Source organism: Halictus rubicundus, chromosome 10 (genome assembly GCF_050948215.1).
Source record: "Halictus rubicundus isolate RS-2024b chromosome 10, iyHalRubi1_principal, whole genome shotgun sequence".
NCBI lineage: Eukaryota > Metazoa > Arthropoda > Insecta > Hymenoptera > Halictidae > Halictus > Halictus rubicundus.
In genome coordinates this window covers 11,907,910-11,921,293 of record NC_135158.1, presented here as the reverse complement: position 1 = coordinate 11,921,293, position 13,384 = coordinate 11,907,910, and positions in this window count along the sequence as shown.

Genomic DNA, 13,384 nt, shown 5'->3' with positions numbered 1-13,384 from the left:
ACTGCTGTGATTTAACTGAAACAGACTAATAATAATTAGACACAAAATGGAGGAACACAGAAGTAATCGAAGAAGAAACGGGTCTTCGTACGATGCGTTGTCTTCGTTCGATGATAAATTTCTGCAACTGTTGTACTCAATCTGAAACAGATTACTAATGATTAGACACAAAACAATGGAGGAACAACGAAGTATAAGAAGCCGATGAAATAAAGACAAAACGATGACCCCGTACACGAGTACGGCCTACCTAACATGCACACGAGTGCAAATCTACCAGTTCACAAGAGCCAAGCTAACCCCGTACACGAGTACGGCCTACCTAACATGCACAAGAGTGCGAATCTAACAGGCTCACGAGAGCCAAACAAACCCCGTACACAAGTACGGCCTACCCGACAAGAAACTAAGAGTAGATGAAGTCAGAACTTCAATCTACTGAGGTGGCGCTTCGGGGCGCCCCGGGTTCGCCAATACCCGTACTCACCCACAGCAGTGAGTCCCTGAGGGACCTCCGTTCGGAGGAACACCAATTTAAAACCAGACATATAAATTTTAGAATAAGAACGTTTGAAAGTTCAGAAATAAATTTCAATTGGAAAGATGAACAATTCCAATCGAAAATAAATCAAACGAAATTGGGACGCAACGACATAAAGGCTAGGGTCATAGCAATTTTAAGAAACGGAACTTTTAAAAAGTTCAGAAACAAATTTCAATTAGAAATCCAGAAAAAATGTACGATGTTTATTGAATGAAAAAGTATTCCGAAACAAGAAGTGTGTGTTTCGATTAATAATTAAAAGGAGCTGCCAAGAAGGCGTAGGTGGGCCAAGGGTAAACAAGGAAAGCGAGAAGGAAGGCAGGAAGGACCCTTGGCCCACCCCATGCAAGTTTAAAATAAATTCAAACACAATTCAATTAAATACACAAGTTTTTATTATCAGTACGTCTTAAATTTTATTTCACAATGTTATCGCAAATTACAAATGAACAGCCATTAGCTCGATATTATTCTTTATTTGCAAGATAATAGAAGATCTAACAAATAGAGAATATTATCGATTGCCCGGGTCTCACCACGAGGAGGTTGCTGCACGAGAGACCCGAAAGGAAGCCAGAAGGAATTCAATACGCTTCCTTCTGACTCCCTTTCTTACAACGACGCTTTCGAGTTTTACAAACTAAATTTCGCAGCGTATGTCGAGTAATTATTGCGGAGAAAAAGGTGTGAGTCGGAGAAGAAGTCTCCGATTCACGGGAGATGAAAAACGAATCAGGCAGAAGGCTCTGATTCTTTCAGAGAGAGAAACAAAACCGAACCAGAGCAGAAGGCTCTGGTTCGAGGGTGACGCGACGCGTACAATGCTTGCAGAACCAACTCCAGCCAGCACCGATACCCGACGTGTCCTCACGAAGAGCGATGGTCGAGAGAAGCGTTCAAACGATACCCTAAGTTTCCCCCACCCACCTGTCGCCAGGCAACGACTAGCGTTGAGGCGACTCGGGTGGACTTACGGCAGGGAGGATTTTACACGAGTGAACAGGTCTCTCGAACATCCCTCTCAATGGATCCACGCCGAGCACCGGTACCAACCGGTCTGGTACATACAAGCAAGGTCCGACACAGCATAAGGCTGTGTCGGAATCAAAAATCGAACCGAGCAAAGTGAAGTTACGGCAATAATTACTCGACATTTATACAATACTAATAAACATGCTTAATAACTAACGCACGCACTCGAATCGAGCAATTATTGTGAGCCAAAAAAAACTAAATCTGACAAGTCTGAACAATTCCAGAGAAAATAAAAATGGAGCAGAAGGCTCAGATTTACGAGAAAGAAAAATGAAAGAAGCGAACCAGAGTAGTAGCCTCTGGTTCGAGAGTGACGTTACCAACTGGTCACAGCAGAAGGCTGTGACCCAAATCAACAAGCGAAACTAACAAAGTGAATCTAACACAATAATTGCTCGAGAACTAATACGAACTTATAAATACTGTGAAGTCTTCTTACTATTCGTTGTCTTCGTTCGACGATGATCATGCTGAACTGTTGTGATTTAACTGAAACAGACTAATAATAATTAGACACAAAATGGAGGAACACAGAAGTAATCGAAGAAGAAACGAGTCTTCGTACGATGCGTTGTCTTCGTTCGATGATAAATTTCTGCAACTGTTGTACTCAATCTGAAACAGATTAGTAATGATTAGACACAAAACAATGGAGGAACAACGAAGTATCAGAAGACGATGAAATAAAGACAAAACGATGACCCCGTACACGAGTACGGCCTACCTAACATGCACACGAGTGCAAATCTACCAGCTCACGAGAGCCAAACCTAACACCAGCTCACGAGAGCCAAGCTAACCCCGTACACGAGTACGGCCTACCTAACATGCACAAGAGTGCAAATCTAACAGGCTCACGAGAGCCAAACAAACCCCGTACACAAGTACGGCCTACCCGACAAGAAACTAAGAGTAGATGAAGTCAGAACTTCCATCTACTGAGGTGGCGCTTCGGGGCGCCCCGGGTTCGCCAATACCCGTACTCACCCACAGCAGTGAGTCCCTGAGGGACCTCCGTTAGGAGGAATATCAATTTAAAACCAGATATATAAATTTTAGAATAAGAACTTTTGAAAGTTCAGAAATAAATTTCAATTGGAAAGATGAACAATTCCAATCGAAAATAAATCAAACGAAATTGGGACGCAACGACATAAAGGCTAGGGTCATAGCAATTTTAAGAAACGGAACTTTTAAAAAGTTCAGAAGCAAATTTCAATTAGAAATCCAGAAAAAATGTACGATGTTTATTGAATGAAAAAGTATTCCGAAACAAGAAGTGTGTGTTTCGATTAATAATTAATAGGAGGTGCCAAGAAGGCGTAGGTGGGCCAAAGGTAAACAAGGAAAGCGCGAAGGAAAGCAGGAAGGACCCTTGGCCCACCCCATGCAGGTTTAAAATAAATTCAGACACACAATTCAATTAAATACACAAGTTTTTATTATCAGTGCGTCTTAAATTTTATTTTAAAATGTTATCGCAAATTATAAATGAGCAGCCATTAGCTCGATATTATTCTTTATTTGCAAGATAATAGAAGATCTAACAAATAGAGAATATTATCGATTGCCCGGGTCTCACCACGAGGAGGTTGCTGCACGAGAGACCCGAAAGGAAGCCAGAAGGAATTCAATACGCTTCCTTCTGACTCCCTTTCTTACAACGACGCTTTCGAGTTTTACAAACTAAATTTCGCAACGTATGTCGAGTAATTATTGCGGATAAAAAATGTGTGAGTCGGAGAAGAAGTCTCCGATCCACGGTGGGTGAAGAACGAATCAGGCAGAAGGCTCTGATTCTTTCGAAGAGAGAAACAAAACCGAACCAGAGCAGAAGGCTCTGTTTCGAGGGTGACGCGACGCGTACAATGCTTGCAGAACCAACTCCAGCCAGCACCGATACCCGACGTGTCCTCACGAAGAGCGATGGCCGAGAGAAGCGTTCAAACGATACCCATTTCCCCCACCCACCTGTCGCCAGGCAACGACTAGCGTTGAGGCGACTCGGGTGGCCTTACAGCAGAGAGGATTTTACACGAGTGAACAGGTCTCTCAACCATCCCTCTCAATGGATCTACGCCGAGCACCGGTACCAACCGGTCTGGTACATACAAGCAAGGTCCGACACAGCATAAGGCTGTGTCGGAATCAAAAATCGAACCGAGCAAAGTGAAGTTACGGCAATAATTACTCGACATTTATACAATACTGATAAACAAGCTTAATAACTAACGCACGCAATCGAATCGAGCAATTATTGTGAGCCAAAAAAAAACTAAATCTGACAAGTCTCTGAACAATTCCAGAGAAAATAAAAATGGAGCAGAAGGCTCAGATTTACGAGAAAGAAAAATGAAAAAAGCGAACCAGAGTAGTAGCCTCTGGTTCGAGAGTGACGCTACCAACTGGTCACAGCAGAAGGCTGTGACCCAAATCAACAAGCGAAACTAACAAAATAAATCGAACACAATAATTGCTCGACAACTAATACTAACTTATTAATAACGAGGAGTCTTCATACGATTCCTTTTTTTCGTTCGACGATGAACAGGCTGAACTGTTGTAATTCAACTAAAACAGACTAATAATAATTAGACACAAAATGAAGGAACACCGAAGTATTCGATGAAGAAATGATGACCCCGTACACGAGTACGGCCTACCTAATATGCACAAGAGTGCAAATCTACCAGCTCACGAGAGCCAAACTAACCCCGTACACGAGTACGGCCTACCTAACATGCACACGAGTGCAAATCTACCAGCTCACGAGAGCCAAGCTAACCCCGTACACGAGTACGGCCTACCTAACATGCACAAGAGTGCGAATCTAACAGGCTCACGAGAGCCAAACAAACCCCGCACACAAGTACGGCCTACCCGACAAGAAACTAAGAGTAGATGAAGTCAGAACTTCCATCTACTGAGGTGGCGCTTCGGGGCGCCCCGGGTTCGCCAATACCCGTACTCACCCACAGCAGTGAGTCCCTGAGGGACCTCCGTTCGGAGGAATACCAACTTAAAACCAGATATATAAATTTTAGAATAAGAACTTTTGAAAGTTCAGAAATAAATTTCAATTGGAAAGATGAACAATTCCAATAGGAAATAAATCAAACGAAATGGGGACGCAACGACATAAAGGTCAGGGTCATAGCAATTTTAAGAAACAGAACTTTTAAAAAGTTCAGAAATAAATTTCAATTAGAAATCCAGAAAAAATGTACGATGTTTATTGAATGAAAAAGTATTCCGAAACAAGAAGTGTGTGTTTCGATTAATAATTAATAGGAGGTGCCAGGAAGGCGTAGGTGGGCCAAGGGTAAACAAGGAAAGCGAGAAGGAAGGCAGGAAGGACCCTTGGCCCACCCCATGCAAGTTTAAAATAAATTCAGACACAATTCAATTAAATACACAAGTTTGTATTATCAGTACGTCTTAAATTTTATTTCACAATGTTATCGCAAATTATAAATGAGCAGCCATTAGCTCGATATTATTCTTTATTTGCAAGATAATAGAAGATCTAACAAATAGAGAATATTATCGATTGCCCGGGTCTCACCACGAGGAGGTTGCTGCACGAGAGACCCGAAAGGAAGCCAGAAGGAATTCAATACGCTTCCTTCTGACTCCCTTTCTTACAACGACGCTTTCGAGTTTTACAAACTAAATTTCGCAACGTATGTCGAGTAATTATTGCGGATAAAAAATGTGTGAGTCGGAGAAGAAGTCTCCGATTCACGGGAGATTAAAAATGAATCAGGCAGAAGGCTCTGATTCTTTCAAAGAGAGAAACAAAACCGAACCAGAGCAGAAGGCTCTGGTTCGAGGGTGACGCGACGCGTACAATGCTTGCAGAACCAACTCCAGCCAGCATCGATACCCGACGTGTCCTCACGAAGAGCGATGGCCGAGAGAAGCGTTCAAACGATACCCATTTCCCCCACCCACCTGTCGCCAGGCAACGACTAGCGTTGAGGCGACTCGGGTGGCCTTACAGCAGAGAGGATTTTACACGAGTGAACAGGTCTCTCAACCATCCCTCTCAATGGATCTACGCCGAGCACCGGTACCAACCGGTCTGGTACATACAAGCAAGGTCCGACACAGCATAAGGCTGTGTCGGAAACAAAAATCGAACCGAGCAAACTGAAGTTACGGCAATAATTACTCGACATTTATACAATACTGATAAACAAGCTTAATAACTAACGCACGCAATCGAATCGAGCAATTATTGTGAGCCAAAAAAAAACTAAATCTGACAAGTCTCTGAACAATTCCAGAGAAAATAAAAATGGAGCAGAAGGCTCAGATTTACGAGAAAGAAAAATAAAAGAAGCGAACCAGAGTAGTAGCCTCTGGTTCGAGAGTGACGCTACCAACTGGTCACAGCAGAAGGCTGTGACCCAAATCAACAAGCGAAACTAACAAAATAAATCGAACACAATAATTGCTCGACAACTAATACTAACTTATTAATAACGAGGAGTCTTCATACGATTCCTTTTTTTCGTTCGACGATGAACAGGCTGAACTGTTGTAATTCAACTAAAACAGACTAATAATAATTAGACACAAAATGAAGGAACACCGAAGTATCCGATGAAGAAATGATGACCCCGTACACGAGTACGGCCTACCTAATATGCACAAGAGTGCAAATCTACCAGCTCACGAGAGCCAAACTAACCCCGTACACGAGTACGGCCTACCTAACATGCACACGAGTGCAAATCTACCAGCTCACGAGAGCCAAACCTAACACCAGCTCACGAGAGCCAAGCTAACCCCGTACACGAGTACGGCCTACCTAACATGCACAAGCGTGCAAATCTAACAGGCTCACGAGAGCCAAACAAACCCCGCACACGAGTGCGGCCTACCTAACATGCACAAGAGTGCGAATCTAACAGGCTCACGAGAGCCAAACAAACCCCGTACACAAGTACGGCCTACCCGACAAGAAACTAAGAGTAGATGAAGTCAGAACTTCCATCTACTGAGGTGGCGCTTCGGGGCGCCCCGGGTTCGCCAATACCCGTACTCACCCACAGCAGTGAGTCCCTGAGGGACCTCCGTTCGGAGGAATACCAATTTAAAACCAGATATATAAATTTTAGAATAAGAACTTTTGAAAGTTCAGAAATAAATTTCAATTGGAAAGATGAACAATTCCAATCGAAAATAAATCAAACGAAATTGGGACGCAACGACATAAAGGCTAGGGTCATAGCAATTTTAAGAAACGGAACTTTTAAAAAGTTCAGAAGCAAATTTCAATTAGAAATCCAGAAAAAATGTACGATGTTTATTGAATGAAAAAGTATTCCGAAACAAGAAGTCTGTATTTCGATTAATAATTAAAAGGAGCTGCCAAGAAGGCGTAGGTGGGCCAAGGGTAAACAAGGAAAGCGAGAAGGAAGGCAAGAAGGACCCTTGGCCCACCCCATGCAGGTTTAAAATAAATTCAGACACACAATTCAATTAAATACACAAGTTTTTATTATCAGTACGTCTTAAATTTTATTTCACAATGTTATCGCAAATTACAAATGAGCAGCTATTAGCTCGATTTTATTCATTATTTGTAAGATAATAGAAGATCTAACAAATAGAGAATATTATCGATTGCCCGGGTCTCACCACGAGTGAGTACCCGTACTCACCCACAGCAGTGAGTCCCTGAGGGACCTCCGTTCGGAGGAATACCAATTTAAAACCAGATATATAAATTTTAGAATAAGAACTTTTGAAAGTTCAGAAATAAATTTCAATTGGAAAGATGAACAATTCCAATCCAAAATAAATCAAGCGAAATTGGGACGCAACGACATAAAGGCAAGGAGCGCCCGGGTTCGCCAATACCCGTACTCACCCACGGCCCCATCCGTGAGTGAGCCCCCTGAGAGACCTCCGTTCGGAGGAATACCAATTTTAAATCAGATAAATAAATTTTAGAAGAAGAACTTTTGAAAGTTCAGAAATAATTTTTAATTTGGAAGTTGAACAATTTTAATCAAGAATAAATATAGCGAAATTAGAACGCAACAACCTACAAGATTGGGTCGCCCCGGGTTCGCTAATACCCGTACTCACTCACGGCCGCATCCGTGAGTGAGCACATGAGGGACCTCCGTTCGGAGGAATACCAATTTTAAACCATATGCACAAATTTTACAAGGGGGACTTTTGAAAGTTTAGAAATAAATATTCGATCGGAAAGATGGACAATCCGAATCAAAAATAAATCGAACGAAATTGGGACGCAACGACCTACAAGCTCGGGTCGCCCCGAGTTCGTTAATACCCGTACTCACCCACGGGCCCGGCCCGTGAGTGAGCCCCTGAGGGACCTCCGTTCGGAGGAATACCAATTTTATGTTAAAAATATAATATTTCAGAGTACGAATTTTATGTAAAAAATATAATATAATTTCAAAATACCAAATTTATTTCAAAAATATAATATAATATAATAAAATTTCAAAATACCAATTGTATGTCAAAAATATAATATAATGTAATTTCAAGAAAAGAAACTTGTGAAAAATTCCGAAGCAAATTCGAATTAAAAATACAGAAATAATAACACTGTCCAACAAAATTAAACTTTTTTCGAGTTTTGCATTACCTGTTGGGTGATTCTTATACACTTTGTCATCCTAAAACCGAATCTGAAAGTAGAATTGCTTCATCACGCAACGTTTTCGAAAAATTTTGGTTTTTGTAAAAATGCCCGATTTTGATACGAAACGACGTGTTACGCAAAAACTAAACACGCGAGAAAGTTCAAATTTGAGTCAAGAGATAGAGGGGACTCTCCTCTACATATTCATATAGTCAATTATATTTTTATGTACTTCCTAATAGTTGCAAATGGTTGTTAAAGTTTGAAAATGTGCCGACGCGAGTACTTTGTACGCTCTATTTTTGTATTTATGTGAAAAATCCTTTATCTAGCAGGAATTTACTATACAGGAATGCATTCTACAGACATTTCTGGTAAATAAACCATTCACGAAAAGTATTTGGTTCCCTTAATGTACGAGAAGGATCAGAAAATGTTAATTGACAGCGTGTGCGCGACGCGTTCGCGCCAGACAGCCATTGCAGCCTTTTCGCGACTCGCCAGGGCCGTCGCTATGCGTAGTCGACGTTGGTACCACTCAAGTATGTCTTTGCTTACTATGCTTAATTAAATACATTTTTTTTTGTCTTTTTGGGTGCCAATCATTACAAAAGATTATAAAAATACGAGTTATATTCACATTTCATTGTGGAAATGCTTAATAAGTGCTTAATAAATGCTTAATCCACAATGAACTGTGAATATAACTCGTATTTTTATAATCTTTTGTAATGATTGGCACCCAAAAAGACAAAAAAAAATGTATTTAATTAAGCATAGTAAGCAAAGACATACTTGAGTGGTACCAACGTCGACTACGCATAGCGACGGCCCTGGCGAGTCGCGAAAAGGCTGCAATGGCTGTCTGGCGCGAACGCGTCGCGCACACGCTGTCAATTAACATTTTCTGATCCTTCTCGTACATTAAGGGAACCAAATACTTTTCGTGAATGGTTTATTTACCAGAAATGTCTGTAGAATGCATTCCTGTATAGTAAATTCCTGCTAGATAAAGGATTTTTCACATAAATACAAAAATAGAGCGTACAAAGTACTCGCGTCGGCACATTTTCAAACTTTAACAACCATTTACAACTATTAGGAAGTACATAAAAATATAATTGACTATATGAATATGTAGAGGAGAGTCCCCTCTATCTCTTGACTCAAATTTGAACTTTCTCGCGTATTTAGTTTTTGCGTAACACGTCGTTTCGTATCAAAATCGGGCATTTTTACAAAAATCAAAATTTTTCGAAAACGTTGCGTGATGGAGCAATTCTACTTTCAGATTCGGTTTTAGGATGACAAAGTGTATAAGAATCACCCAACAGGTATTGCAAAATTTTTTTGGTGTTGGACAGTGTAATTGACGGCTTTCGTTGAATAAACACATATACCAAAATAGAAAATGTATATTTGTATTGTCACTTACCAGCTGTTGAAAGTTGACCAAGGTGAGCGGAGACGGCTTCCAGGAACCGCTGTCCGACCGCGAACCTTAAGGTGGACCAGGGTTGACCATTGATGTCCACTGCAGCTCTGGAGGATCCCTGGTCCACTCGAAGGTAGGTGAGGGTAGGCCAGGGCAGCTCTGGAGAACCTCTGGTCAACTCCAAGGTCCTTCGTCCTTCTGGTCCCGGAGCCCTCCCGTTCCGTCCTGAGTGCACACCACAACTGACTGACTGAGCGCGGACGCCGTGGTGGGGTGCGCGGTGCGCGGTGCGCAACTCCCCCACCCCAAACTAACTTCGCCAGACTTCGACCGCCGCGATAGTAATTATTGATAAATTTGTTATTTCTGGCTGCTTAATGTTTATAACAATTTCTTTTGGTAATGGTATCAACAAGCAATCCCTTGACCATCTTGCCATCTAATTTTTTAGTAAAAATACCTAATAGATCTCGAGATACAGAGTAACTTTTGAACCATGAATATTCGCACGTATTAATTTATCGAACACATTTCACTGATAAATTTATTATTTCTGACTGTTTAATGTTTATAACAATTTCTTTTGGTAATGGTATCAACAAGCAATCCCTTGACCATCTTGCCATTTAATTTTTTAGTAAAAATAAATTATAGAACTCGAAATACAGAGTAACTTTTAATTTACGAATATTCGCACGCAGTAATTTATCGTACGGAATTCACTGTAAAATTTATTATTTCTGACTGTTTAATGTTTATAACAATTCTTTTCGCCAATGATGTCGATAAGCACTCCCTTGACCATCTTGCCATTTAATTATTTAGTAAAAATAAATTATAGAACTCGAAATACAGAGTAACTTTTAATTTACGAATATTCGCACGCAGTAATGTATCGTACGTAATTCACTGTAAAATTTATTATTTCTGGCTGTTTAATGTTTATAACAATTCTTTTCGCCAATGATGTCGATAAGTACTCCCTTGACCATCTTGCCATTTAATTATTTAGTAAAAATAAATTATAGAACTCGAAATACAGAGTAACTTTTAATTTACGAATATTCGCACGCAGTAATTTATCGTACGCAATTCACTGTAAAATTTATTATTTCTGACTGTTTAATGTTTGTAACAATTTCTTTTGGTAATGGTATCAACCAGCAATCCCTTGACCATCTTGCTAACTAATTATTTAGTAAAAATAAATTATAGAAACCGAGATATAGAATAACTTTTAAGCCATGAATATTCGTACGTATTAATTTATCGTACGCAATTCACTGTAAAATTTATTATTTCTGACTGTTTAATGTTTATAACAATTTCTTTTGGTAATGGTATCAACCAGCAATCCCTTGACCATCTTGCTAACTAATTATTTAGTAAAAATAAATTATAGAAACCGAGATATAAAATAACTTTTAAGCCATGAATATTCGTACGCATTAATTTATGTACGCAGTTCACTGTAAAATTTGTTATTTGTGGCTCTTTAATGTTTATAACAATTCCTTTCGCCAATGATGTCGATAAGCACTCCCTTGACCATCATGCTAACTAATTATTTAGTAAAAATAAATTATAGAAACCGAGATATAGAATAACTTTCAAGCCATGAATATTCGCACGCATTAATTTATCGTACAGGTAACTCCGGTAACGCAAAAACCATTTCGGGCCACCACAGTTCTTATGTGGATTACCAAACAAAAAGTTTATGGCATCCATATAAGAACTGCCTCGGTGCGACCGTGTCCCGGCGTTGACAATAGCTCAGCTGGTCGAGCTCGAGGCCGGCCTCGGGTGAACGTAAACCTTTTGTTTACGTCTGTTGTCATACTTGTCGCGAGGCCATCGTTTCCAAAATTCCGAAATATCAAATCCGCTGCCCATCGTCCTTGGCTCGCTTGATTTACCGCCTTATCATCTCGCCGTTTGTATAAACCTTACCTCCTGTTATAATATAAATGTTTATAACAATTCCTTTCGCCAATGATGTCGACGAGCACTCCCTTGACCATCTTGTCACCTAATTTTTTAGTAAAGAAAAGTGATAAAACTCAAGGTACAGAATAACTTTTGAACCACGGATAAATGTACACTGATAAATTTATTGTCTCTGCTTGTTTAACGATTGTAAGAATTCCTCTTACGAATGATGCTGTCGAATACCCTCTTGGCTATCTTACCACCTAATCTTTTTAGTAAAAATGGCTAATAGTACTCGGGATACAGAGTAACTTTTAAAGCATGTCTTGAGCATGTCTTAAAGCATGTCAAAGTAACTTTTATGCATGATTATTCGAAGTATACAAGATACTCGATTCTCATTACGATTTCTAATTAAGATTACTCGGTATTTCATACCGTGCGACACGAAACAGTATATTGTGACTGGCGTACTCGTACATCTCGTCTGTGATATTGGTTCCACAATACTAGTTCCGACCGATACGGTAGAATGTGACACAAAAATGGTAAGGGTGCTCTAGAGCCCCGCGGACGTGAGACAAAAAAGTACATTAGGTGATTGGTCTACTCCTGTACCTCGTCTGTGCCGACACTAATTGATCAATAGCTTGAGCATTTTGCCGTAGATGGCGTAAGGGTTCAGGTTTTCTTTTTAGCCTGGACCAGAACCTGCATCATCTTTTTAGCCTGTATTAGAACCTGCATCATCTTTTAGGCTGGATCAGAGCCTACATAGAAGAGCCTCTTTTAACATAGAAATAGCATCCACTCTGGCATTATTAGGAATCCGCTGCTAATGATGCAGATAAGATGCTGCAGGTTCTAGTCCAGGGTAAAAAGATGATGCTATACCTCGCCTGTGGCCAAAGGTCTAAAGCCAGAATAATAAATAAAAAGCATTATAGCGCCATTCAACGGCGAAAGGTTGAACCATTATAGCTAGCAACTTGGGCGTTTTGCCGTAGATGGCAATACCAGTCTTATTAACGATTGTTATCACTGAAAATTACTCGTAAATGTTGATGTGTTAATTGCAAATAAATAAAATAAAATTGCAATAAATTAAGTAAAGGATTACAATAGAACAACCCTTTAACTACGCTTCAACATCATGTTCAACATCATATCACTATTCCTACCGACACTTCATGTATACCTATTCCTATCGCGACCGGTCAGATGACCGGTCTTTAGCACAACTTATATTTTTTAATATAGAATGAAGATAATAGCCAATTTGACAGTATAAAAATATAGTTTGTTTTATTTAGGAGTATATAATGTATATTTTATTCGTTTTCACAGCATAATATTTCGGTTACTATACCCTGTTGGGCCTGATGTTCCCCTAAAAATATTATGAATAGGTGCTCTTCCAGGATTAGACCCTTCTTTTACTTCTTGCCAAACAGTTCCATCTACAGCAGTTTCGATTACCTCTTCCTCATTCTCACTATCGGAAGTAACTAAAAATCTCCTTCTCTTTCGTCCTCCACGTACGTTCGAAACATTCTCTTCGTCCTCATCGGTGTTCGAGTCGTTCTCAAATAGATCATGATTTTCCGTATTGTCATTTTCAATATCAAAAATTTCGAACGTCTTGACATTTTGGGAATGAATATTCAAGGGATAAAATAAAAATTAAAATATAAAAATGTAAATCAAGATGGATAAAAAAATGAACAAAAGATAAAATGTGAAACTTAGTACGAAGTATTGTTGGTTTATTCACTTTTTTGAAAATGACACTTATAACACGTAA